The sequence below is a fragment of the Pezoporus occidentalis genome, unplaced genomic scaffold (genome assembly GCF_034315485.1).
Source record: "Pezoporus occidentalis ecotype Australia unplaced genomic scaffold, CSIRO_AGI_Poc_V1 ctg241, whole genome shotgun sequence".
NCBI classification, from domain to species: domain Eukaryota; kingdom Metazoa; phylum Chordata; class Aves; order Psittaciformes; family Psittacidae; genus Pezoporus; species Pezoporus occidentalis.
This window is the reverse complement of record NW_026914297.1, coordinates 700183-725719: the sequence shown is the minus strand read 5'-3', so window position 1 is coordinate 725719 and position 25537 is coordinate 700183. Positions and strand designations below refer to the sequence as shown.

Here is a 25537-nt window from a genome sequence, read left to right as displayed (position 1 = left end):
TGGTCTCTTGAAAGACTCCTTTCTCTAGAGACGGATAATAGATTTTGGGTTAGAGGTCTTAAAAAGCAGCAAAAGAAAAAAAAAGGATTTAACCCCCTAACTGAATTGTAGGAATGGGTACCGTACACTTACCTTTCCCACTCCTGACAACTCAAGCATTGCTACCTAATAGCACATGCTCAATTAAGACGTTTTTTCCTCCCGAAACTTAACTTCCAAATGCCATAAGCACACTATGTTAATCCTTCAGTCACTCTCCAGAAAATTAAGGCAGCCCAGCACCAGAAATAACCATAGGGCATAGTTTTGTGAGGCAGCAAAACTGACGTAATGGCTAGCTGCTTCTGAAAGGGAAGGTCATCTCTGCCTGTGCCTGCCTCTGCCCTGCCCTCACAGCAGCACTGGTGCTTCTCTGAACCCGTTTGAGAAATTAAACTAAAAGGCAGTTCTTCAGATGAAAAAGTGTACATTTTTATGCTGGTTAAGCTTCCTGAGGAGCCAGACAAGTATTAACACCCTTAAGAATAGGCTGTCATGACAGCAGCTCAGGAGTTGCCTTCTGCAGCTGAGCGATGAGCCCTTCTGGGAATTGGGCAGTAGGGACACAGCTGGGGCTGCAGCCACTTAAACCATCTAATGTTATTTTGCTCATACTTGTGAGTCAGTCCCCTCAAATGCTCAAAGAGGGATGACGTGATCACCCTTCAAAGTGTTTTGAGTGAGCTGTAACAGAACAGCTGTAAGCAGTGGGACCTCTTTCTGGTGGCTACATCTATTGTTTAATAGGACTAGATCTGAGGAACATCGCTGTTGTAAACACATTGAAGGGTCCACTCAGGCAGGAGTAACATTTGCTGCCCATATTTGCATGAAAAATTGTTTACTAGAGTGCAACCATAAACTGGAGGCAGCTTCTTGGATACGTATAAGAAGCAGCACTGGAGGCAGGCAGCAGGTTAGCCTCAGCCAAGTTTCTTGTTACTAGTCTGGGATTTCAAACAATCCTAACTCTGGGCTTTCAGACAGTTCTGGATCTCCTCCTGCTTCATTAGATCACCATAGGGACCACAGAGAAATCCACACAAACACCTTCCAAGGTGTTCTTGCAAGAACTGCCCTGCTTTTAGGGCCTGACACACAGGCAGCCCTGCCTGACTTACAGGGGGGGTTGTAGCAGTCACTGCGCACAGTAGACTTTGACCTCTGGAAGATAAATGAGAAAAGGCTCAATCCACAAATCCCAAGTACTTTTTATCTTGTTATACAACACAGGAGTCACAAGGTCGCTGGTCACATTTCATTCTCATTCCATTTGGATACCAAGCTGTTATTAGTTTGAAACAGGGTTGGGTTTTCTTTTTTAGTCATTATTTTTAACATAAGCATTGGGTATGTCTGCACCTGACACACAGGGAGTTCAATATGTGTTTGGGCTTGGAGTCTCCAACCTAACAATGCACAGCACTAGAAGAACACTGCCTTTGGAAGGGTCTTATTTGAGTTATTACTAAAGTTGTTTCATTTGGTGACACAGGGCAATGATACTTGACTACAAGATTAGGGATTGAGAAGAGCCCTTGTCTGGAGGAAGATTAAAAAGACTGGAACCATTCACCTCTGAGGGGGTGAATCAAAAATGTCCACAGTGAAGGTATTACAGAATGCATAGCCTTGAGATAGCACCTTATGTTCACCTTATCTCAAAACATAAGAACATGAAGGGGAGGGAGGGGAAGGAAAATTAAAGGATAAGCAGCCACATTTTAATGCTTTGCATTAAATGGAATGCATGGAATTCATCAATATGCAACATTGTGAGGAGCAAAATAGTATGTATTCTCAAAGAATGGGCATAATTCAGCTAAAAGTAAATATTTGACATCTAAATTAGAAGATTTGAATGGATTATTATCTATTATTCTTCAGGGCACAAGTGAGCTTTTACCTTAGGACTTAAGAAGCTATTTCTGTGAGGCATCCAGTACCTGGAGAGCTCAAACAGAACTGGGGAGCAGAATTTACTCATAATAAACCCATCTACTCCAAAGGAACCATGAGCTGAACATAAACACACAGCTGATGGCTCTAGCCTAGGCAGGAAGAAAACACAAGGCACTAGAGACCAGTAAGGACTGGCAAGGCAAGCACTGGTCACTATGCAGCAGATGCCTGTTAACATCTGCATTCCACAGAGGGGTTCTTACATCTTCAACTTAATGGATCTAGGCTCCAATTTCTAAAATCCAGGTATTTTAGTTACTAAGTGATAACACTGCAGAAGGCAAAAGGCTAGCTCTCATCTCATTTTCCTTGGAATACGGTCCATAGCTCTTGTGCTCCCCCGCAGTTTCTTTACTTCACTGCTTACCTACTCATGAGGAGGCATTACAGGACAAAGGCTTTTGTTCACAGTAAAGGGGTTGTGGAACAGCTATTCTGGCACAGCTCCCCAGGTGGGGATACAGTTCATATAGGCAAAAGAACTCACTAAACCATCTCCTTAAAAGGCAAACTACACCATCAGAATAAATCATGTCTACATCTTTGCTTTTTGCATGCCATCATTGCTGCAGGGGTAACTCTGGGGTTTTTACATTCCAGCCTGCATAACTCTTCTGGCAGGACTTGTAGTTCCTTGACCAGGAAGACAAGATGCACCAGGAAACAAGCAAACAGCAGCAGAAAAAAAAGAAAAGCTTGCTTTGTTTTCTTAACAAAGTGTGGAAGGTGTTTTCTTAACAGCTTCTTTTTTTTGCACATATTGAAAGAGAAGAATGAACTAATGAGCCATGAGCTTGGCTCTGTTAACAATGAGAAGGGAACTGTGTCCACAAGTCACCTCTGGGGTGGAGAAGAGCAACTGAGTAGCAGTACACAGCAACACCTACAAAAGAATTTATTTACTACATATATGGAACAAGATTATTATCTCCTACTGAACTGTAGAGAAACATAAGTAAAATCTAAAGACATAACTCATCTAGAACCGAAGCAGAATTCTAGATGTAAGACCCCCTGCTCTGCTGGAAAGTAGCCCAGCAATTCATACACCAAGTCCAATTAATAATATTCATTCTTCATTATCATCTTTACACTGCAATAGACCTCATGGCAGCCCCAGGAAAGGATATGAGTCAATCCTTGACTAACTGGCTCTGATTCATTAAGGAACCAAACACATATAAAATCACTCAAGAGAAAAAAAAAAAAAAAAAGCTAAGGTTTGCCTGGCTGATAATTTATCTAATGGCTGCTAAGATTGGAGTAATGGGAGAGGGATGAGAGGGAACAGCACTACATTGCTATGGAAACCAGAATTTTCAAAATAAAGGTTGCAGATCTAAAATAATCCATACTGGTTTTGATGTGCCCTCCCTTTGTCACAACGAGCCAGACAGGCTGACCAGCCAGGGTCAGACAAAAAGCTTGCATGTGGTGACAGAAGATGTCCCATGGTTCATGTTCCTTATCCCAGTGCAGGATGGGCTCTGGAGAGAAACCTCAGTGTATGGTCTGTTACCTGTACAGTTTGGGGAGTTTCCCTGCCATGCAGCCAGTCTGGTCAGGCCAAAGCAAAATGAATCTGTAACCACCTGAGGTGGGAAGTGTTACCTTTATCCCACCCTATTGATAATCCCGAATATTTCCAGAGTCCTTTTTTTATTGTTATTAAGTGAACTAAGACAACACAATATATACAGCTTTATGAAGTTCTAATCCCCTCACATTAGAGGAAATTCCTTACACACTAGGAAATTCCTTACACTGCAAATAGCTCCAGTGCAGTTACTGTTCAGGGTATCCCTGTTCTTTGCTCCCTGTTAGTCCCATTTTTGAAAGACAGCTGGTAACTTCCCCGCTTGTGCCTGGGCAAAGGGTTTCTCATTTTAGACACACATGTACCTCTACACCCCACCTACCCAGTATCAGCTCACTGACTGCTGCTGTAAACAAGTCCAGGCTCTAGGAATGCTGACTCACAGAGCTAAGGCTATGGGAAATATTTAGAGTTGCTAAAGAAGCGGAGCTCAGCAGGTTTCCTGCCCTTCCTCCTTATCTGTGAGCCCCTTGTCATGACAGGCTGTAATGAAGGACCTTGTTTCCTCAGAGGAGGCAAAGAGTAGGTACTTGCTTCCTAAAGATAGCCCAGATTCCTCTGGATTCCCAGTTGCTTGCTAGTAATTGCAGGCAGAGGAAGAAAACCCCCAGTGCTTACAACTACAGGGCTACAGATGTGCCCTCCAGGGTAGGCTCTCTCCTGCCTAATGCAGCATTGCTCACTTCAGTGCACTTCTGTGATGTACACAGATTCCTTTAACCCCCCCCAGTATCTGCTATGGAAGGCTATGCTTTACCTATAGACTTTACTGAACCGGATTTAGCTCCGATTCCTGCCTTCAGCAGAGCTGAGTCAGTGCAGACAGGCAAATCACTGTTTGCTTTGAGAGGGTTTGCCACCAATCGAGACACGAGGACTGGGTGCAAATTATGGTTTGCTGTGGGCATGCCAGCACAGGCGAGGAGAGGAACCTGTGCTCAGGCTGAGCTGCAGGGACATGGAGCAGTGCAGGAAGATGGGCGCTATCTAGATGGGAGCCAGTCTGGGTGCATTCTGCCTCTGTGAGCACACTGCTGCACCCAAACCAATCAGCTCTGGATTTTATCCAAAGGACAAGCTGATTGCCTACCAGCCCATTTTCCCCACTGGGAAGTGGCCTCCTGTTGCAAAAGGCAGAGCATTTAGGGAAAGAAGAATTTTATACCCACACAATTCACATGGCAAATAACCCCAGAAAGCCTATGAGGAAGCATTTATGGCTGGCTGGGATGGGCAGGTTGCTAAGCCTCAGCCTGCTGCTTCTCCTTCCATTACCTACACAGCTCATTTGCAAAGAGGCAGAGGCTGATGAGCTACATTTGCAAGCTGGGCAGGGCAGACCAGGGAGCAACTCTCATTGAGGGGAAGAAGCAGGCTGTGGCCAGAGCTGTATTGCAGTGCTGAGAAATGACTGTGCTAAATGGTCATGGTACTAGTATTGAGTCGATTTTACCTATAACCTAACTAGAGTCCACAGCCAATGTGGCCTGTAGCTTCAAAATGCACCAGAAGCACACAGCTAGGGATACAGAGCTTCCCTTTTTATTGGCAACTGAGTTTCAGCTTAGCTGTACACCAAATGAAATCCTCAGCAAGCTGATCTTGCAACATAATTCTCTCTATACTTGACAATTTAGAGATGCATTTGGTTGAATCTCCCCCTTTCAAGGTAACAGGAGCCATTTTGCATAGATGGAGGCTGAGGCTGATCCTACAAGGCTCTCACACTAGTTTAAGAGAACAGTAACTATAGTGCTTTTGCCCTATTTATAGTGCTTACTCAAAGCCAACCTGAGGTCCTGTCAGTCCTTCATCTCAGCTAACTGCTGTGAAGCTGGCTCAGTGTGAAGATGGCCCTATACAAAGAATAGATCAGTTTGTAAATACAGAACAGCTGCTTTAGCAGAATGCAAGGAAAAGAAGCAAGGATGTTGCTGGGCAGAGAAAGCACTGCAAGAGCTCACAGATAGCCTCCTTTCTCCAAAGGCACATGCGCACTGCTATCATTCAGTCACATTTCTCTCAAGCTTCCTGGTAGCAGTATCAGCAAGTGTGTTCTGTCACATCTGACTGGCTGCAGGACTCTGTCCTCATCTGACAGCAATGACCTGGCCTCAATTTTTCACTATTTTGTCACCTCCTTCCTCTCTTTCAGCACCACAAAAATCAGTGGGCATGAAACCTGCAGCGCAAAGGCAATTCTCGCTAGCACAGCCTGCTGCAGCACTTACCTCAGCACGCAGGCGGCTGCAGGAATGGCAAACCCCTCCTAACCTACATTAGATTCCCATAATGTTTCAGATCAGGCACTTCACTTCCAAACTCGGCTGAGATTTATCTCCATGGCCAGACTTAGGATGCACAATAGAGACTTCAAAATCTGAGGGTCATGGTGAGAAGCTCTGGTAAACTGCTATGCTTTACAATAACAGACAGTTCAACCCCATAAGAGAGCCCAAAACCAGATACTGAAACCCCCCTAGAATGAAGGCCACCCAGATTTCTCCACATACAAACTGCTGTAAAACATTAGCTCTGGTTGAATGGCTACAGCAAAACACCCTTGACATTGCCACAGCCATAGCCGTGCTGGCCAGAGGTGATATCACGGACTGTGCTCGCTGTCTGGAAATGAGGAGCAAGGAATATGCTGCTGGTGGCTGCTCAGTGCAGTGACACATCCTGACATGGGCCACAATGAGACCGAAACAGGCAGTTGATGCCTTTTAAACGTAATGGCAATAAAACCCCACAGAGAAGCTGTGTACAAGCACAGTGACTTGGTCAGTGGCAGATGATCTGCCCAGGCCTTTCATGCTTTTGTCCATCTCTTGCTGTACCACCTTAGTCCTTCCCCACCCCTTAAGACCTCTCTCACGTCAAGGCTGCTCAGATAATTAAACTGCTGCTGTTTCCCCTTTGTTTGCTCAGTTCTACCTGCACTGAACAGCAGCAAAAGTGCTCTCCCATTGATGTCACCACTACCTTTAAGAAAAAAAGCTGACCTGTAAGCTATTTTTAGCCACGTTGTAAAGTTGTGGGGCTATTTTGGTCACGTCTCTGTACTGGAAGCTGCAGGATGCTGACAGGCTCCGTGTCAGCCTTGGGAACAGGGACTTTAACTGTGAATGAGAATGGCTTGTGACTTCACACCAAGGCTTCTCTGCCCTTCCTGTGCCATAGGACTCTCTTACACCAAGACTTGATTCCTCATCAGTTTAAAAGAGCAACACATCTTCCTGAATTCTGCTGGATACCAGAGGCTCTGTAGGGCCTTTGCACTACTGTCCTTTAAGACTGCACTGCTTCTAGGTCTGCAGAGGGTGCTGCTTATTCTGTGAGCTCCCTCACTCCCGAGGAGGGGAAATGTACAATTATGAGTCCACAAAGACACAGCACAAGATTTTATCTATCTTCCTATGCAATAAGCATTAGGCCAGTGCCTGCTGACAAGTCGGATGCCATGTAACTCTGTAGAAGGAAGAGCGGAAAGGAACCATTTGCATAGCAACATGTTGTTCTGCATACAGACTAATGCCGGAGAGCTCTGGGGTACATCCAGGGCATCAGGCAGAAGGTGCCTGGTCTAGACAATTGTTTTCTCTAGAGTGCCCAAGGGTTGGTTGCCACGTTTGCTGGGGCTGTGTAGCAGGTGCAAAGCACAGGCAGAGCAGAAGGCAGAGCAACTGGATTTAACAGAATTAAGCCCACAGATACAAAAAGAAGTTTGAAGGATATGAAATACGAAGTAGATGAAAGAAAGGGAAATACTGCAACTGGTGTGTTTAGGACACGGGTGGGTGAGTCAGATCTATACAGGAGGAACAAGGGAGTAACTGTGTATGCAAGTTTTTGAACAGCTGTCAGTCTGAGAAAACTCCTCTTAGGACTACTCTTAATAATATTTCCTCTTTGACATACTGCTCTCTTCAGCTATAGTTCACATCTTCCCAAGACACTTCAGACAGTGAGTCGCACACCAGTCTTGTTTGGGACAAGCCCCTTATGCAGCAAGAGGAACCAGAATTTCATCAAGTCAAGGTCTATCTCACATATTTCCCCCTGAAACATTTCTCTAAAGGTTCTTTTTTTAAGAGATCTCACACCAAAACCTACAGCCTGTTCCTAAGGTGAGCCACTCCTTACTCCACTGACACAACTTGCGTCTGTTTTTGTGAGCACAACCCACGTATCTCGTCCAAGCAGGACCAGCGCCTGCTATAACAGGATGGACCATCCCAGGCAAACACTAGCAACCTGTTGCAAACACAAAAGTTGATTTACAGAGCATCACTGTATTTCACTGGGTATTTCAGTGGAAGGAGCTGTTTTATCTCATCTGGTCCCAGGCAGGCATTAATCTGTGCTACATATACCACAGTCCTCACGCCAGTGAAATCAGCTGACCATTAACTAATATTTTATGGCATGGAAATTAAAACCAGCTTAGGAAGAATGTAACTTTTTAGTCAATAGGTGGAAATGGCATGGAGTGAATAGTATTGTTTAATATGTTATTTTAGCAGGACAGAATGGAAGTGCTGCAGTCCAGCTCAGACACAGAGCCATGTCTGCAGCAATGTGTCAAGACCTGTTGGGTCAAAAAGCTCAATGAAGTGTTCTGTGTTTCAGCTTTCCCCAGAGAAGCCCAGTAGCAAACATTCCATAGTGCAGACATTTTAGTGAGATGAAACAACATAGAAACATTACATTCCTTCCCTGCCCAGCTTCAGCAGCCTTGTTTTGGGACACTGGGGAAGCAAGGTAACAAACACGTCTGACAGAATGGACAGAAAACCTCTCAGCTCCTGCACGGTAAACCCATGCTCCTGTTAGCAAAGCTTTGCCAGTGTGGGGAGTTAAGTACTTCTACCTTTCATCACCTTCTAAATACTTAGATTTCATCTGTTTTCACACAATTTATCTTACTGTGAGAGCATTACTGGAATCATTACTTGTCTCCACCAATTAACGAAAACATCCTATCACCATCTCCACAATGCAGAGATTTTACCAGCAAACATGAAGAAAATGCATTTTTAAATATGCCTACACCTGCTCTATTTTCTGGTTGGAAACACCAGGCGTACAGTAACAAATCACAGGCAGCTCACCCCACAGACGTAGTCAGAGGTCGCCAACCAATTGTGTGGATCTAGGGAAGTGCACATCATGTGCGTTCGCTGACAACTGCAATTGTTCCGAGCCTCCTCTAGGGAGTGCAGTCGTAAAGGGAGAAACGAAAACTGCGGCACACATGCCAGCTGGTAACCAGTGACTCAGGATATTCAGGCCGCCACAAATGGTGTCTGTCCATTTCCAGCTGAATACAGGGAGCAGCAATGAGGTTTGAGGTTGATGTAAGAGCAGGATTCTACTAGAACCCGAGGTCTGCTTTAGCATGTGAAAGAAAAGTCTGACAAAATACTAAAAATCAAGACAGAAATTAAGCAATAAGATTTCAAATACCGGATCAATCGTTTAACCCAACACACCCACAGCTGAATGCAGCATGGACAGCACTGCTATGGGGCTTCCATCTCTTGCCCACTTGCATATCATGCTGCATATCCATCAGATCATCCAGGAAAAGCCTGCTCAGTCTCAAAACATCATTCAGGAGGCCTTGGCCTCTGTGCAAAGAACACCAGATGCACATTCATTTCTAGAACTAGCTGTATTCTGTGTGTATGTGCACATCTCTGTACCAGAAACTGGGCAGAGCCACCAATTTACTTCACCCCAGAATCACAAAACAGCAAAGCAGGTAAGATCTGGTGAGGAATTATGGATTAAAAGGCATAAGGTTGACTATTTCCTCCTTGCAAATCACATGCATGCCTCACCTCTACAACCTTCTATGCCTTCCCCAATGACGGACCAGAACATGAAATGAATCTGATCAGAACAGGATCTTAAAACCCCCAAATAAAATCCATATTCCCAGTCTTCAGAAAACCCCAAGCATAATCCCTCAGTGTCACCACAACGACACACCTTTAGAAGCAGGGTGTCTTTCTGTCCCGCCATACCAGACATTCTTTACTTTTCTAGGTAAGTGCTACGTAAGAAGCTGTTGTCACAGTGATTAGGAGATTGCATAGTGATCCACCGAAGCAGAGATCTTCTGCAAGATTCTCACAGGGTGCCAGGCTCTGGGTTGCTCTCTGGAGCCAGAGAGGAGCAGCAGCTCTGAGGACAGTGGGTTTGGGAAGCCAAGAGGCAGCAACCATTGCTGCTTATGGATAAAGCTGCCAGGCTGACACAAACATTGCCACACACAGAAATCATCTACAGAAAACTCAAAGAGATATCCATGTATCCCAAGCAGAGCAACCAGACCAGTGGCCAGAGATTTCACTTTCAGCCCAGGCTTCAAGTGGCTGCAGATACCTGTAGGGCAATGCTGGTCTTCTGTTTTTAGAAGCTAAAAGTTCCCTCTGTGTGTGTTACTAGATGTGGGTTCTGCAATGAAAATGCCAACAGCTTGCTCAGTTTAGGCTGAACAGCATTGCTAGTATCTGCTAGTACGTAACAGCCCATGGGAAGGGGGTAGAGGCACTGAGCACAAGCTTCATGTTTACTCAGCAGGCACGAGCTGAAGAGAACCATCTGATTCCTAACTCCTGTTGCCTCCCACTTTTTTTTTCATCTTCATACTACATATAAGTTACACATGAAAGTTACCACATGAAAGTGTTAACTTTCATGTGTAGCTTATACGTAGTACATGTAGAAAGCCGATTCACTCACCCACTCCCCTTATTATAGCCCCTCTTGCTGTTTTCTCACCTGTCTCCCTCAACCAGCCTACCAGAAGTCCTACATACTGACATAAGGAAAAAAGAGCAAAAGCCTCTAGAAGGTGTGATAAATAAAAAGGAACCATCAGCTCCTTTTCACCCTTGCAAAGAACAGAGTATCTCCTCCCTAATCTGTCCCATTCTCTTGAGCACTTATTTCCTTGGCTGTCTTGAATAGTTACAGGTGTTTATTTAATAGAAGCATGGGAAAGGAAAACTTATTAAAAGATGTTCAGGTATCTGTAAGAATATTCCTGGTGAGGGCACATTTGGTTTCTAGGGGGATGTTGAGGATGTATGCATCATCACAGTCTCAGAACTTCATTTTCCACCTATTTAGGATTCCCACACTGGATTACAACCTGCCTTCACATAGGAGAGGAAGCTTTCAGTGAGGTCACACCAGACGCTGACAAGCACTGATGGGTGAGTCATGCTGCAGTAGCCAGAGATACTAGCAATAGATTTGTTAATCTGTATGCAGCCTAACTCTTCTTCTGGTCTATTCAAGAGTGGAACACAATGGCACAGAGACAGGTGACTGCTGAAGATCAAGGCCGTATTTTCACAACTGCTTTATGGATTATAATAAGAACCAGCTCCTGCCAACAATGCAAACCGTGTCATTTTACTTGTAAAATGGAAAATCAAGATCCAGATGCGGTCAGCAGTAGAGCTGTTCATTGGAGGTCACTGGAAAAGCCACCATGCTAATAAGGAATCAAAAGGTTCTCAGAAGAGTTCCACCAACTCTTGCTCCAGCAGTTTTAATCATCTCCTCTAGCAAACTGCTCTTCTAGAGGCTACATCCCTGTGTCAGGCTCAGCACCAGCCAGTCTAGCACAAAGGCCAGTGTTAGGCCTAACAGCATTGTTAGGCTTGGACTGAGCTAAGACATCTACCATAAACCGGCAGGGTCAGGTATGGAAACTCTCTTCTGCTGGCTTTGCTACAGGGGAGAAACCTCTGGAGAAGCACTAGACCAGACAACAGCAACATCCTGAACCACCACAGCAAAATTCAGTAGATCTTGTCCATGAAGTGTTTGGAAGTGTGACACACAAAACCATGGAACAAGTGAGATGCAGGGACCTAGTGCATGACAATGGAAAAAGTTTCTTCATTTTGGCTAAACTACTGGACAGCCAGAAAAAGAACCAATAAGAAAGGAAAGAGGCAAAGGAAATTGAAAAAGTTCTGTAGAGGGAGAACAAAGAAAGGAGGTGCTGTTGTATTTTCCTTGTTAGGGAGTTATAGCAAGCTTCCTAAGTCAAGCAGAGAAGTAATTGTTTAAGACTTCTATTCAGAAGACAGTGTGAGCAGCAAATGCCAGTAAGACAACTAACAAAAGGTGTCTCTCAGAGAAAGCAAGCCACCTAGAGATTGCATAACTATAATGAATTTCCTCCCAGTTTCACATTATTAGTCACCTTTCACCCTTCTCTGCCAAAGGCCTCTTCTTATCCATCTATCCAAGGGCCAGAGCCAAGACACAAGCCTTTCCTGTCCTGCTTCTTTCCATCAGTTGCTCTTCAAGGTCAAGGGTTCCACAATACTGATCTTTGCTGCACAGTCCAGACATTTTGAACCAACTCCAGAGTAAAACCCTTTTCAGCCCTGTTTTGGTGAACAGATCCTCCTTATACTCAGTTGTCACAGCCTGGAAAAATGGCTTTTGGACCAACATGTTTTGATTTTGCTGTTAAAAGGAGTCAAGAACATTGTTATCTATGACTGTGTTTAAGAGGCACCCCAACACCCCACTTATCTCTAAGCATCTGACCTACCAAAGTGCATTGCCTCTTACTGTGCTGTGTCAGTCGTGATGTGTTTTACTGATATTCTGGAAGTACTTCCTAGCATCAGTTCATTTGGCATTTATGTTATAAACTATATATATAAAAAAAGGCACCTGAAAAAGGAGAGCTTAATAAGCTTATTGTTATTCTGTTGCACAGAAAGATAAAAAGAATTCCTGGCTGCCCCTGAGCAACGTGTATTACAAAAGACCCTGAAAGAGATCAGGGGAAATATACATCTGACAAAAGAAAAAAAGAATTCTTTTTCAAGTTCTGAAAACATTACAAAGCAAAACTATTGCAAAGATCCATCAAGAAGCCCTCACCAACAGAAGACATAGCTACCTAGAGTCCCTTGGAAACCTGATTGGCTCAGGTGGAAATGACCTACTGGCATTTATTTGTAATTGCCCAGCATGGCAGATGCTGAGGAAGGAAAAGCTGTTGAGTCACACTGCAAGCCACTTTTCCACTTTGGTCTGGTTGCCCAGAGGGTAGAGTGGGACAGTCAGAAAGCTGAGATTCTGTTTATGCCTCTGACACTGACTTCCCATATGACCTTGGCAAGTACTTCTTGTGCCACTGTTTCCCCATTTCTTAATAGATAAAACCACTCCCTTGACTCATGGGACAATCAGAAGTGCAGAGCAAGGAATATGTTTATTTATCTAATAAAAGACAAGAGAGAAAAGAATGAAGTACTATTATTGTTGTGCTATAATACAAAAGCAGTTATGTAATAACATCAGTATTGCTTCATTTTTGTCATTACAACATCACAACCCATCAGAGGGATGCTGTCTGACATGGTAACTTCATCCCAGTGAAGGTACTGAAGTTTACCTCATTGATACAAAACCAGATTACAACCATCTGGAAGACTCTACCTCGTTTATTTTGACCAGCCTTTCTCTAGAACATGTTTTTCCTGTATAACCTCCTAACCCGTAATAATGGCCCAAACTGCAGGTTTCATGAGCTAGGAAAAGCAAAACAATTCCTTGCTTGTGCATTTCACAACTAGTCACACACTTAAACACACGAGGGCTTATCTTTTCTTGAACAGAGGAGCTGAAAGTTAGTTTCTAACTCAGTACATAAAACATGCAAAGGGCACATTCTGAAGATCTCATTGCCAGGAAAGAAGTAAAAAAGAAACCTCTCTAATTTGGCTAAATTACATTCTGCTTGCATGATACCAAAATGCCTAAACCAAAACCATTGACAACTGCAATTCATAACTGCTATCACAATTAATAACCAAATTTAATTAGTTCAAGTTTGACAATTTATTCTAAAAATCTACAATTGGTCATTTAAAAAGGGTCACAGTAAAGCAGCATGTGGACTGGAGGCTAAGGAAGGTAGGACTGTGATTACAGCAGCTGAAACTCTGCCCTAATCACACTCTTATCTTTCTTATCTACTCAAGTATTTATAAAGCAATGATTACTGTTCTAGGCCCCATCACTGCTCCCAGTTAACTCTGAACCAGGACCTTTGCATTGCTGTAAGTAGTTTATACTGCTAAAGGTGTTGTCATTCTGCTGAGACAGAAAGCCAAGCTCCTCATCACTTAAAGTCATTGCAAAAAGTAAACTATGACACTTCTGAAGAAGTAGGGGTGTTAACCCCAATGTCCTGGCCAAATTCCCAGCTGGAGTAATTACAATGTGCCTTGAATAAATTCTTGCCACAGTTTCCGTTGGACATAGTATTGTTCTCTACTTCCTCTCCTACAATATTATGGAGTGCTGATGCACACTCTTAAACGTCCTGTCTATGCTGGAGTGTTGTGTGGGTCTACCCCATGACCAGCTCTGGGCAGCACATCGGGAATGATGTGTTGAAACCAATTCTGCCTGGCAGCTGAACCTCTAGGCAATCTGCAGTTTGTATTTACTGATGTTCTGGCACCTCCTTCTGATGGAATTAACTTTGGGTATAGCTATTGGATAAGCAGATGGGTGCAAATCCCAATGCAGACACACATAAACCTGTTTAGTTCTTTAAATGAACTAAATTTGCATCAGGAAATCAGCAAACTAAGCTAAACTAACTTTCTAGATGCCTACCATGATCATCTGAGAAAGCAGCAAGAGCATGCCTAACAGCACAGGGCTAGAAAAGCACACTAAAAGTGCCAGTTTCGCTGGTGACAATAAACATCATAGTTTTCATATTGGCTGTTCCTTCAGAATTTCTGCTTATTTTTGAAGCTATCACTGAATAAGGATCAAATGCAAATCCAGTATTTTTTAGTAAAATACTTGATAGTTAACAGTAAAGCATTATTCACATTTTTCTGCAGTCACCATTAGAGATGCTGAGAATTTTTACCTAGAGCTATCGTTGCCTTTCTATATGTGTAACAGAAAGAGGTGAGGCCCAATCTCTGCTGGTGTTTGCAGGGTTAGCTCTACAGACCTCACTACCTGAAGCTTTTACTCTCATCATTCATGAGCTTTAAAGGCAATTTGTCTGCTAGAAGAAGTACAAGATCAAGATTCAGAAGAACCTGATTCTCAATTCCACCTTATGACCCCATGGGCAGATCACTCCCTCTTACTGCTCCATTTAGTTCTCCCATTGCAAAAGCAAATGATACCACTCTTTTGCAAAACAAGTACGAGAACAAATTTATACTGATAGGCCATGCTGGGTAGATTCGTGTCAAACACCATTGTTCTAACATATGAAAATACAAATATTTACCTTTCAAGTTTGTCCTTAATTTCCCCCAAAGCATGCCTCCAAACCCATGTTATTTTAGAAAGACAGAAACTGTAGTTTCAGAAAGTGGAGGGTTTTATTTTTGTACCATTACAAAAATGCCTTTTAACTTGTCAAACGATACGCTACAAATATCTTTGGCAGATGAATGAAACCAAGTTTCCTGTCATAGCTGCCAACTTTAAGGTTGAGATAATCAGATAAACCTTTAGTTTGCCTTTCCCCAATAACTTACAACAACATATGTTTGAAGTGATCCACACTTGCCTTACTTTTCCCATTGGGATTTGAAAAGGCGAAGTATCAGACCAGTATGTGAGAAGTTTGCAGAACTCTTAGATGTGGTCCACAATTATTACAGCCAACCTCTGTTCTTATCTTCCCTCAGGTTTCCCCCATCCCAGGTTAAACAGTCCCCAGTAGCTCTGCTTGTTGAAAGGTAAAAACAAAGTTTACATAAATAGTATCCAGCATCATCCTCAATGGTTGCTTCACAAAGCCTTTTTATAGGTACAAACAGGTATAAAACACCTGTTAGTTTATGGGAAAACAGGAAGGAAATTTGTTTTGCTTTTTTAATTTCAGCAGTAATTCTGGATTTAGAGTTGTACTTTTTCATACTGGAGACTTCAGAGCCATGAATATTTGCAGGGCACTTTATAACGTTGTCCCCTAAGCTATAATCCTGACCTGAAAAGCGCAAGCAACCCCTACAAAAACACCTTTTACAAACTGTGTCTTACGTAACTGTTTCTAACAATTTATTATCAGGATGTCAGTGCAAATTGTTGGTGATTCCTTGCCCCCATACTTCTGAAAGGGAAAGCAACTATAAACACAGGGGAGACTGACCTCAGTGATTTCCTCTGTTCAGGCAGGAGCACAATGCGCTTAAACACCATGACAAGGAGAGGTGGACTGTTTAGCATTCCTCCAGCTGTAATCTATAGTAAAACCAAATAAACAAATACATGACTACAAGACATGATAATTAATCCCTGCATGAAGCCAACTGTTATCTCTAGTTCATAGATAGAGATACCGAAGCACACAAAGGCTCAGCAACCTACCAAGTTCAAAACCCACCACAAGACTACAGCTCAGGATGCTCTGTGCTTGGCCTGGGAGATTTTTACTATTAAACATTTCTGACTGTGTGCCCTTGGCTGAACTGCGTCCTGTGTATGGCCAGAAACGCAGTCACCTGGCCAGGCCAGTTGCACTAGAGTCAGCACAAGCAGACACCTACCACCTTCCTGGGATTAACACCTGTAGCTGAGCTGCTCCCAGCACGTGAAGTGTCCCCACTCAGCCGGATGTCCTCATCCTCAGCTCACCTGCCCCAAACCCACCCCCCTCTGACACAACTGCCCCTAACTGCCCCCTAACCTGCCCTCCTTCTCCACCTCCTCACCCATGTCCAGGCCCCACCTGCCCTATCCCCAAGCCTTCCTTCTCCCTGCTCCTCCCCAGAGCACCCAGCTAAACTTCCTCTTGCCTTTCCTCAGTGTCCTCATTCCCCTACACCTCAGCAGCACTCCCCCCCATCTTCTCCCTCAGGCCCCTTTCACCCCTCCGGGTCCCCACACGGGGATTCCTCACACTCTCCTCAGTCCCCTCCATTCCCTCAACGACCCCTCACCCAAACTGCCCTTAGTCTACCCGCAATAGCTCCCCCCAAACCGCTCCCTGCTCCCGCCGCGCCTCACAACCGCCCCTGCCCCGCCAGCCCCTCACAACTGCTCCTGCCGCCCCTCACAACTGCCCCCTGCTCCCGCTGCCCCTCACAACCGCCCCTGCCCCGCCAGCCCCTCACAACTGCCCCCTGCTCCCGCTGCCCCTCACAACCGCCCCTGCCCCGCCAGCCCCTCACAACTGCCCTTGCCCCTCCAAACCCTCACAACCGCTCCTGCCGCCCCTCACAACTGCCCTTGCCCCTCCAACCCCTCACAACTAACCCTGCCCCGCCAGCCCCTCACAACCGCCCCCTGCTCCCGCCGCCCCTCACAACCGCCTCTGCCCCGCCAGCCCCTCACAACTGCTCTTGCCCCTCCAACCCACACAACTGCCCCTCCAACCCACACAACTGCCCCTCCAACCCCACACAACCGCCCCTGCCGCCCCTCACAACTGCCCCTGCCCCGCCAACCCCACACAACTGCCCCTGCCGCCCCTCACAACTGCCCCTGGGCCTCGGCCCCGCCCCTCCTCATCCTCCTCCCCACAACCACCGCCCCCCGCCCCTCCCGCGCGTCCGCGGATGGGGGGGAAGAGGGCGGCAAAGTCTCGCGAGAGGGGCGGGCGGGGGCCGCTGGCTGCGGGCAGCGCGGAGCGGCGGCGACGGAGCAGCCGGAGCCCGGTTGGCGCTGAGGGGAGGCGGCAGAGCAGGCAGGCGGTTACCCCGGCGCGGCCCGGCCCGGCCGAAGGGACCTGCTCCGCCGCGGCAGGCACGGCCGGCGCCGCCCGCCCTCCCGCACGCCGTGTTCCCGCGGCGCGGCCTGGCCGCGGTTCGGCGAAGCGGGGCCCAGGCGGCGGCGGCGGCGGCGGCAGCCGCGGTGGTTGGTGGTGGTGGTGGCGGCGGCTGGGCGCTCCGCCGCGCCTGCCCTGCCATCTTAGGTGCCGTGCCCCGCCGCCTTTGTGCCCGCCGCGCCCGGGCACCCGCGGGGGCCGGGCCCGACGCCCCTCCGGGGGCGCCTCCCCCCGCGGGGCCGCCGCCCCTTGCCCCGCTCCTCCTCCTCCTCCTCCTCCGCGGGGGCCGACCGGCGCTCCCAGCCCGGCTGCGGCGGAGGGTAAGGCGGGCATCGCGGCGGGGGGCTCGGCCGGGGCGGGTCGGCGGCGCCCCCGGGAGGGCTGAGGGAGGACGGTTGAGGTGGAGGGGAAGGGGGGGCCCGGTGGGGCCGGCGCCTCCCCCGCCGCGCTCTGCGGCAGTGCCGCAGGACTCGGGGCCGAACACCGGCGGGGGAGCGGGAGGCGAAATGGCGCTTCCCTCGGAGGGGCGGCCGCCGCCGGTGGGGTGTTCCCCGCTGTCAGGGGCCGCCACAGGCCTGGGGCTGGGGCCGGGCCAGGCGTGCCCTGCGCCTCGGTCCTTTTTGTCTGCACGGCTCCGGTGGGCTTCGGTGGACGAGCCCGGAGCCCCCGAGGCGTTGGGGGGTCCCTTGGAGACCGGCGGATTCCTGCTTTCCCCCCCCTCCCTTTTTTTTTCCTCCTTCCCCCGAGATCCCTACCCCTCGCTCCTCCCCAAGCGGTGAGTTTTCCGTGTATATACCATTTTGTTCGGTGCTGGTGTGGGATTTGGATGAAAGTGACCTATTTTAAAGACCTTTTCTTGATTCCCCTTAGCATTGCATGTGGCGGCCGATTCCGTTAGCCAAATAGCGTTTCCCAACCATTTTAATTTGTCAGATTAAAACATCTCATGGAGGCTAGATTTCTGCAACCCGCGTGTGGGTATGGCTTTGGGAATACCGTTCCCCCTGCTTTGCTGCAAAGCATCTTTGAAGCCTTAGAGTTCACCTTTGTCACTGTGGAAGCAGAAATAAATATAAAGGCGATACCTGGGCGCCTGGAACATGCAGTTGTACCATTGTGTTGGGCGCGGTACAAGAAATGGGGAGGGAGAGGGGGGGAGAGAGAACCAGGGATTAAAATGGTTGTTGTCAAGTGTAGATCTTTATGTGCCTCGGGAAAAAAATGACAGAACGGTATTAGCCTGGAGGACTTGAATTTATTTTCTCACGAGAAACCCTTCGTGTTGATCGTGCCTTGTCTCTGCTGCTTATCATGGCATGGAGTATTTCATTAGGTGGCATTTTAGTGGCTGAGTTGGTTAAATAGCAGTTGCATTAACTAGTTGAACAAATTATGTCCTTCACCTTTGACTGTTGCATTTTGAGAGCCCTTACAGCAGTGTGCCTATGCATGCCAAGGGCGGATTAATAAGATGTTACCTAAGGTTTGGATGTTATTGATTCCTTACTATTAATGCTATTTATAGTGCATTTGACATGGCTCTTGTTTTATGTATTTGGATAAAGGTTATCGGCTTGGAGTGCTTCAGATGGTCCCAAAATACCACCCCTAACACCACATATATATTTATATTGTGGAACAGTATTGTTGGATCATCAGTGTCTGAAAAATGTCTTTAATAGATAGCACATCGTGATAGTGAAAACATGGTGGAAAGCTGTTATATTTTGACACTAGGGAAGGTTTGGTTTCATGTTTCAGGATTCCAGAATAACAACTTCTGTTGCAATAAATATGATTTTAGATCAATTTTTCTTGAGATTACTTTGAGCCTCCCTGTTCCTTGCCTTTGTGCCTCTTCATAGCGTGTGTGTCATAGTTTTTGCTACTTAAGTCCAAGGGCAAACCTAATCAACGACTGGTTTGAGCCTTCGTATTAGATTCTCCACAACATTGGCCTAGTTCTGGCTGGTATGTTTGCCATTTTTAGGACTCCTCTTCCTTTTATCTGTAGCCTGAAATACATTGATAAACTTGAACCTTAATTTGTCCTTTGAACTTGAGAGAATGTTTTTTTCTCCTCTGTTAAGAATGTCTCACTGTAGAGAAAGTGATTGTGATACAACAGCTTAAATTAAATTTAATCCTCTGGAAACACCACTGCCTGAAGTAAAAACTCCTTGGATAGTTTGATATTTTTCTCTTTTTAACTAGACTGAAATTAAGTGCTGCGTGTAGAGGACCAGATGTTGGCATTAAAATTATGTACAGATAAGGTGACTTAGGCCTCAAGTTAGGTTGTTGGAAAAAGTTATCTATCATATGTCCTTCTGTTAAATTCTGCTCTAAGGCTGGAGAATTTTAAATGCTTACCTCCATCTAAATAACATTTCCATTTGTGCAGTGTTCATCTTTGCCTGTCCATTATAATACATCAGTTTTTGTCATTGGAATAACATATTTTTTAATGAGTTGTTAGCCTCAGTTTTTATGCTTGGTGGGACACATTAGAAGAGAAGCAAATATCACACTAATAATTACATCTTCAGATGTATCCTAGTAGTGGATTTCCTGTAATGAGGATGTTTTGTAGAGAACAATAGATATGGCAGTGAATTCAGAGATTTGTTTTAAAGATGTTGTAGGTAGCTGACTCTGCAGTAGTGAGATCCACTTGGACGCAACCCTTTCACACTCAACAGGAACATCAGGTGGTTTCCACGTACTTCATTTTCAGGTGCTAATTCTCTTTCTGGCAAAGGTGGATGGACTATTGCTGTCGTCTCTTTCCTCTCTTCTGCAAGCATATACTTCTGATCTAACTTAATAGATACTACAGTCATTTGCAGAATGTTCCTCATATAAGTTTAGTTGGCAGTAAAAATGTTTTGTCAAATAAGAAAATGTTCTGAGTTGTTCTGGTTCTCTGTGATCCAGAAGTGGTAATAAGCTATGATAAATACCACTTGTCTTTTCTATTCTCAATGTATTTTGGAGAACACTTGCATAATCACTAAGATCCTATCTTAAAAGTATTTTCTGTTGTGTTTCTGTTCATATTAAAATCAGGTAAACAATGTATTGTTATGTTGAAGTGGGTGCTAACAACTACAGAAAATCTTTGGTATTACCAGTGGGCTCTTGTCTTCTGAATTACAATGGTCGTGGATGGCCATTAATTTTTCTGTTCAGATATGCTATCCAGTGTGAAGGTTTTTAGTTTTATTTCTCATTGTGAACCCGAAGAGTTTAACTTCAACTCTGGACTTGAATATCTCTGAATTAGAGTTATCCTGGGTCTGACAGCAGGATTTCAGTTAAGGGGAGCACAGATGTCCTCCCTCACTTCACAGTGTTTGAGACAAGCTTGCCTATAGCAATACAGAGGGATGATTTAATATCTTCTGAGACTCGTGGTTGTCCTTTTTTTATAACCCTTGAATGTGTCTTGCTCTTCTCCACAAACTGCTCATTCTTGACCAACGTGACACAGGATGACACCCTGGTCCGTGCAGTCTTGTGCTCTCTGGTGAGTTCCTGTTGCTCTAGAAGTTGATTCAGGTGTGTGGTACCATCCTCCCCCTACCTTTCCACTTATGTCATCCTACTGGCTCTGGTCTTTGATCCTGTGCTGAGCCACACCAGCAGAAAGCTGACCGAAGTCAAAATGGAAGGAGTTTGGTGTCAGTTTGGCTATCTAAACGGCTCAGTGCATGGTTATTTGATGGTACAGACAGCCCAATTTATATCAGTTTATTCTGCCATGGAACCATAGCTTGTTCAAAGAGAAATGTGTGGAGACAGAGGTGGTTGATGGCGCTTTTTCCTAAACCTGTAGTAGTTAGGTTTCAGGATTCTTTTTGTTTTATTGTTCTTTAAGATGCTGAGGAGCTGTTCATCATACATTAATATCTGTGTGGAGAAGAGACTGGAAAAAAATCCAATGGATGGAGGGTCAGAAAACCACTAATCCCCTCGTGTGAAGTTCCAGAGGGAGCTCAGCTGCAGAGTTGTGAAGCAGAATCCTTCCTGTGAAAGCAGAACTTAAAATACAAGAACATGAAACTAGAGGTGAAGTGCAAAGTGTCTGAGGGGAAAGTGTGCCCATCATGGGAGGAAAAGGATGGAGAGCTGTTTAAAAGCACAGTTGGCTTTTAGACAGTGTTCCCTCCTCCTTGTCTAAGTGCTCATTTACAGTACAAAACATGGAGGCAGGAATATTTTCTGAAGGTCCTTAGAAACACAATGGACATTAGACTGCACAATGAGTGCTCCAAATGTGGTTTCTTAAAGCAGTTTTTAAACAAATATTTGGTGATCACTGGAATGACAGTAGTTTTTTAATTACCAAAGGGAAGCCATTGAGAACTTTTAATACTTTGACAGAAATTTAGGGCATTGTTACTCTTGACTATTATTATTTTTTACATCCTGCTAAATCCTGGTTCCTTTGCCAGAAGAAAAGGCAAGGTAGCCACTGTAAACATAGCATGAAATGGCCACAGCAGCAGCAAGTTTTCTCTAAACAGAAAAGTTTCTCCAGTTTAATGAGAGCTTCCTGAGTCCAGATCTGCAGAGTCAGTTACACACCTACATTGCAGTTCAGAGATGAGTTTTTCCTTCTCTTAGGGGTGTGGTGAGGACAGTCCAACAGGAGTTACAGAGATGATGGTGGCTGCTTAATCTGAGTGGGCAGTAGCTGATGGTTTTGCCTGTTGTGTTGCTTGGCTAGATACAGTTTTGATTTTTCTCTAGGGGTCAGGATGGGGTGACAGCATGAGACTTACATATTGAATATTGTCCTTAGAATGGAAAAGGCTACAAATGGTGTGGTTTGGGGAAAACTCAGATCTTGAGGAAAGAAGTAAAAATCACAGCCCTCTGAAGCTGGCAGGCTCTGCCATTTTCTGTGCCTGTGATCTTCCACTGACCCTTATTACACTCCTGGCTACAGCCAGGCAAATATTTTCTTTAGAGTGAGATGTAATTTTATAAAAACAGTGTTCTACACTCATCAAGTGTAATGCCTTTACAGGGCAGCCTTCTATCGGGATGTGGGTGCGTGCTGCCTGTGTGTTTAGTTGGAAGCTTTTGCTGCATGTCAGTTATGTTAGGCCATGGTTGAAAAGGAAGTTTTGATGTTTAATATTAATCTCAGGTTCTTGTTCGTAGCTTTCAGACTGAAAGACAATGTGTGTTGCACCTGACTTATAAAAATGTGAATAAAGTTCCTTTCAGTCTTTTGCTTAGTTAAGCTAAACTTCAGACTCCTCTTCCCTTTAGCCTGCTGCCATTCACTGAGCATCAGCAGACACAGTTTTTGGGGGCTAGATCCTTTGGGAGAAGTCCCTCTATTTGCTGGTTCAGCTTCAGTTCATTCTGGTCTGGCTGATTTGTAACTTGGGGAAAGCTTTGGGACCCAGGAACATGGGAAATTGGAATATGCGAATGCAAGTATGTTGAAAGGGTAGGGAACATTTCTTGTAACAGTTTTTGGCTTGTTCCCTGTCCATGTGTTCAGTCAGTTTCCCAAGCATCCAGCAATCCTTCTTCTTCCCTGACATACACAAAGGCAGTAACAGACCCAGGAGCTTGCTCCCAGAGAATTGTTGTGTTGGGATTTCTTGGAAAGAATTGCTTGTGGGGTTGCACATGTTTGTTATTTTTGCCCTCTTCCCCCTTCTTAATACGCAATTCTTACTTCCCACCTCAGTCCCGTTTTAATTGGTGACTGTCACTCCCTGCCCCAGCTGAGGAGATGAGAAAAGAGGTTATTTTTGCTAACATTGTTTCTCAAATAGGCCACGGGTGTAGGGTAAGTAGTGCAGCAACTTTCTCCATCAGATACTGGGATTTCTCAAGCTGTGTCCCGATGGCAGCACAACATGTTTCTGCTTTAGTTCTGCCTTGCAGTTGTCACTAGGATTAGCTCCTCCCAGTTCCCACTTCCTTGTAACCCAATCTGAATAAAGATCATGGGATTTGAATGTGCTTTACTGCTGCTGCTCTGCATGTTTGGGTTGTCTCCGGGTCCTTCGTACACTGTACGCCGTGATCTTTGCCTTTTGGCTTTGCCTGTTCCAAGGAGCAGTTGACAGTTGTTAAAATCAGTTCTGGGCCAGCCATGATTGGATGCGATTAAACTGTGTTAAATGTGTTCCAGAACTGTTTCTTGGCCTAGATAGCAAACTAGTTAAACCCTGGTTTTGAAATCTATTTATGTGTGATTCGACTGCATACCCCTAGGTGAGCTGTTGTCTTCTTCAAGGGTCAGAGCACAAGATCTATGTATAGCACGTGATCATCGTTAAATCCACCTTTAAATCCACCACCCTCCCACATCTCCTTGGGCTTTTTTATTACCCTTTGCATACCGAAGCCTTGTCTTGGGAATTATATACCATACTAACTGTAGTAATGCAGTTTCACCACCCATAAAGACTAACTCTGTTGCAGTGATAATGATTTTCCCTGGCATCAGATGAAGTGGTACAAACCCCACTTTCTACTTGCTCAGTAGATCCTAGTACGCAGGCAAGCTCCTAGATTCAGGTTTCTATGAAGGTTTGCAACTTTAATTAAAAAAGAGGGTAACTTAGGCCTTGACAGAGTTTCATGCTGGCTTCTAGAAGTGCGTATCAAAGTTGGGAAGGAAATAATGATATGTTTCAGAAGCAGGGCCTTGCTAAGAATGCCAGGCTCCATTTTTATTAAGGTTAATTGCCATATAGGCAAACCCTGAACTCTTACCTGGGTTTTTGGCTTAATTTTCCTTCTTCCCTTCGCACACAAAACCCCCTCTAACCCATGCTTTGAAGTATTTAAAACTAGGTTAGTCTCTGGCTGGAGGTGTGTGGTAGAGCCTCCTGTTAATTCTTGCTGGGACCTGCCCGTTTTGCAGCAAGAATGCAGGCGAACCCATCCGAATGCTGATCATCTGTTCTTTGTGGAGGATGGAAGATTATTTTTTCACTTCATTTGACACAGTACATGGGTGAAGGAATTCTAGGGCATCTCGGTCCCAAAAGCCATGTCAGGCACCCAGAGCCTTACAAGGAGTGTGTGCCCGTGGAGGAGGAGGAGGAGGAGTGCTTGGTATCAGGATATTTGGTGTGAGTTCAGTTGATTGCATGGCTGTCACTGGAGATGCTTCCTTCTCCCTCCTCTCAGGTGTTGCTGTGAGCTGCTAGCTCACAAGTTGACTGTGTTCTTACCTGATCAGCCTACACAGCAGTCCCAAACTGACCAGAGTCTTCCAAATTTCACTCTTGCTGACTGCGAAGACAGAGTGCAGGGTTCCAAACTCTTACAATAACCTGTACTTAAGAAGAGGTCAATATGTGTGTGCTTTTAGCCCAAAATAAAATGTTCCAGAAGCAGCAAGTTCTCATCCTCCCCATTACCTTTGATTTCGTTGCAGTACTGGTGTTCTAAATTTGTTTATGAAAACAAGACTGGGTAAAAGATTTGTTCCTGATTTGACAATCACAAGCAGAGCACTTGGGATACTAGAGTAACATGAAAATAGTTTACTTATAAAGAATGTGATTTACCTGCACTGGCTCATAAGAAGTCACAAAGCCATAAAGAACATTTAAAGAATTATTTACTCATTTATTGAAAAGTCCTTTTCCAAAATACTTTAATGGTAGGTGCTTTTTCTTGAGTAGCTCCTCCCTCTTGAAAATATCAATTCACACATTATAAGCACCTTGTATTTCCCCTGTTGCAGGAGTTGGTGGTTGTGGCTGACTGCAGGCAGGCCATCACCTGGGCTCCAGAGTCTTTCCATAGTGGCTGGTCCAGCACCAGGGTGTTTGATCCTTATTTGAATAGTCTTCCCATCGCACACCCTGGTACTGAAAACTAATGACTGTAGTGACTATAAACTGGTATAATCACTATGCTGCTTGTAGGTATTACAAATATTTTTATGTTTAAATAGAAATAGCTATCATTAGTATGATGAGAAATGAAATATTAGTACACAAATAGAAATCTAAGTAAGCTATAACACAGATTATTTTACCTCTGTGATGTTTTTGTACTTTTCTCTGAGTTGGCAAGATAATAATAGTAATTCCCAGTTCTGAATTTCATCCGTAAATCTCAAAATATTTTAAATGGGTGATGAA

At 45.0% G+C, this 25537-nt stretch overlaps 2 protein-coding genes across 3 annotated transcripts in view; one reads left to right on the top strand and one right to left on the bottom strand.

The window, feature by feature from the left end:
- NUFIP2 (nuclear FMR1 interacting protein 2) overlaps positions 1–16281 on the bottom strand; it is a 56329-nt gene extending 40048 nt beyond the window's left edge. Inside the window, exons 1-2 of one of the 2 annotated variants that reach the window (XM_062622468.1) lie at positions 16183–16281; positions 15786–15877 (exon numbers count right to left, since the gene is read on the bottom strand). The gene's annotated coding sequence lies outside the window, so the exon portion shown is untranslated. Of the gene's footprint in view, positions 1–15785; positions 15953–16182 lie in introns of those variants that run through there. The other variant, XM_062622467.1, reaches the window with a different exon arrangement.
- A 1242-nt stretch (positions 16282–17523) lies between these two features.
- TAOK1 (TAO kinase 1) overlaps positions 17524–25537 on the top strand; it is a 71297-nt gene continuing 63283 nt past the window's right edge. The window contains exon 1 of the mRNA XM_062622461.1: positions 17524–17722. The gene's annotated coding sequence lies outside the window, so the exon portion shown is untranslated. The remainder of the gene's footprint in view (positions 17723–25537) is intronic.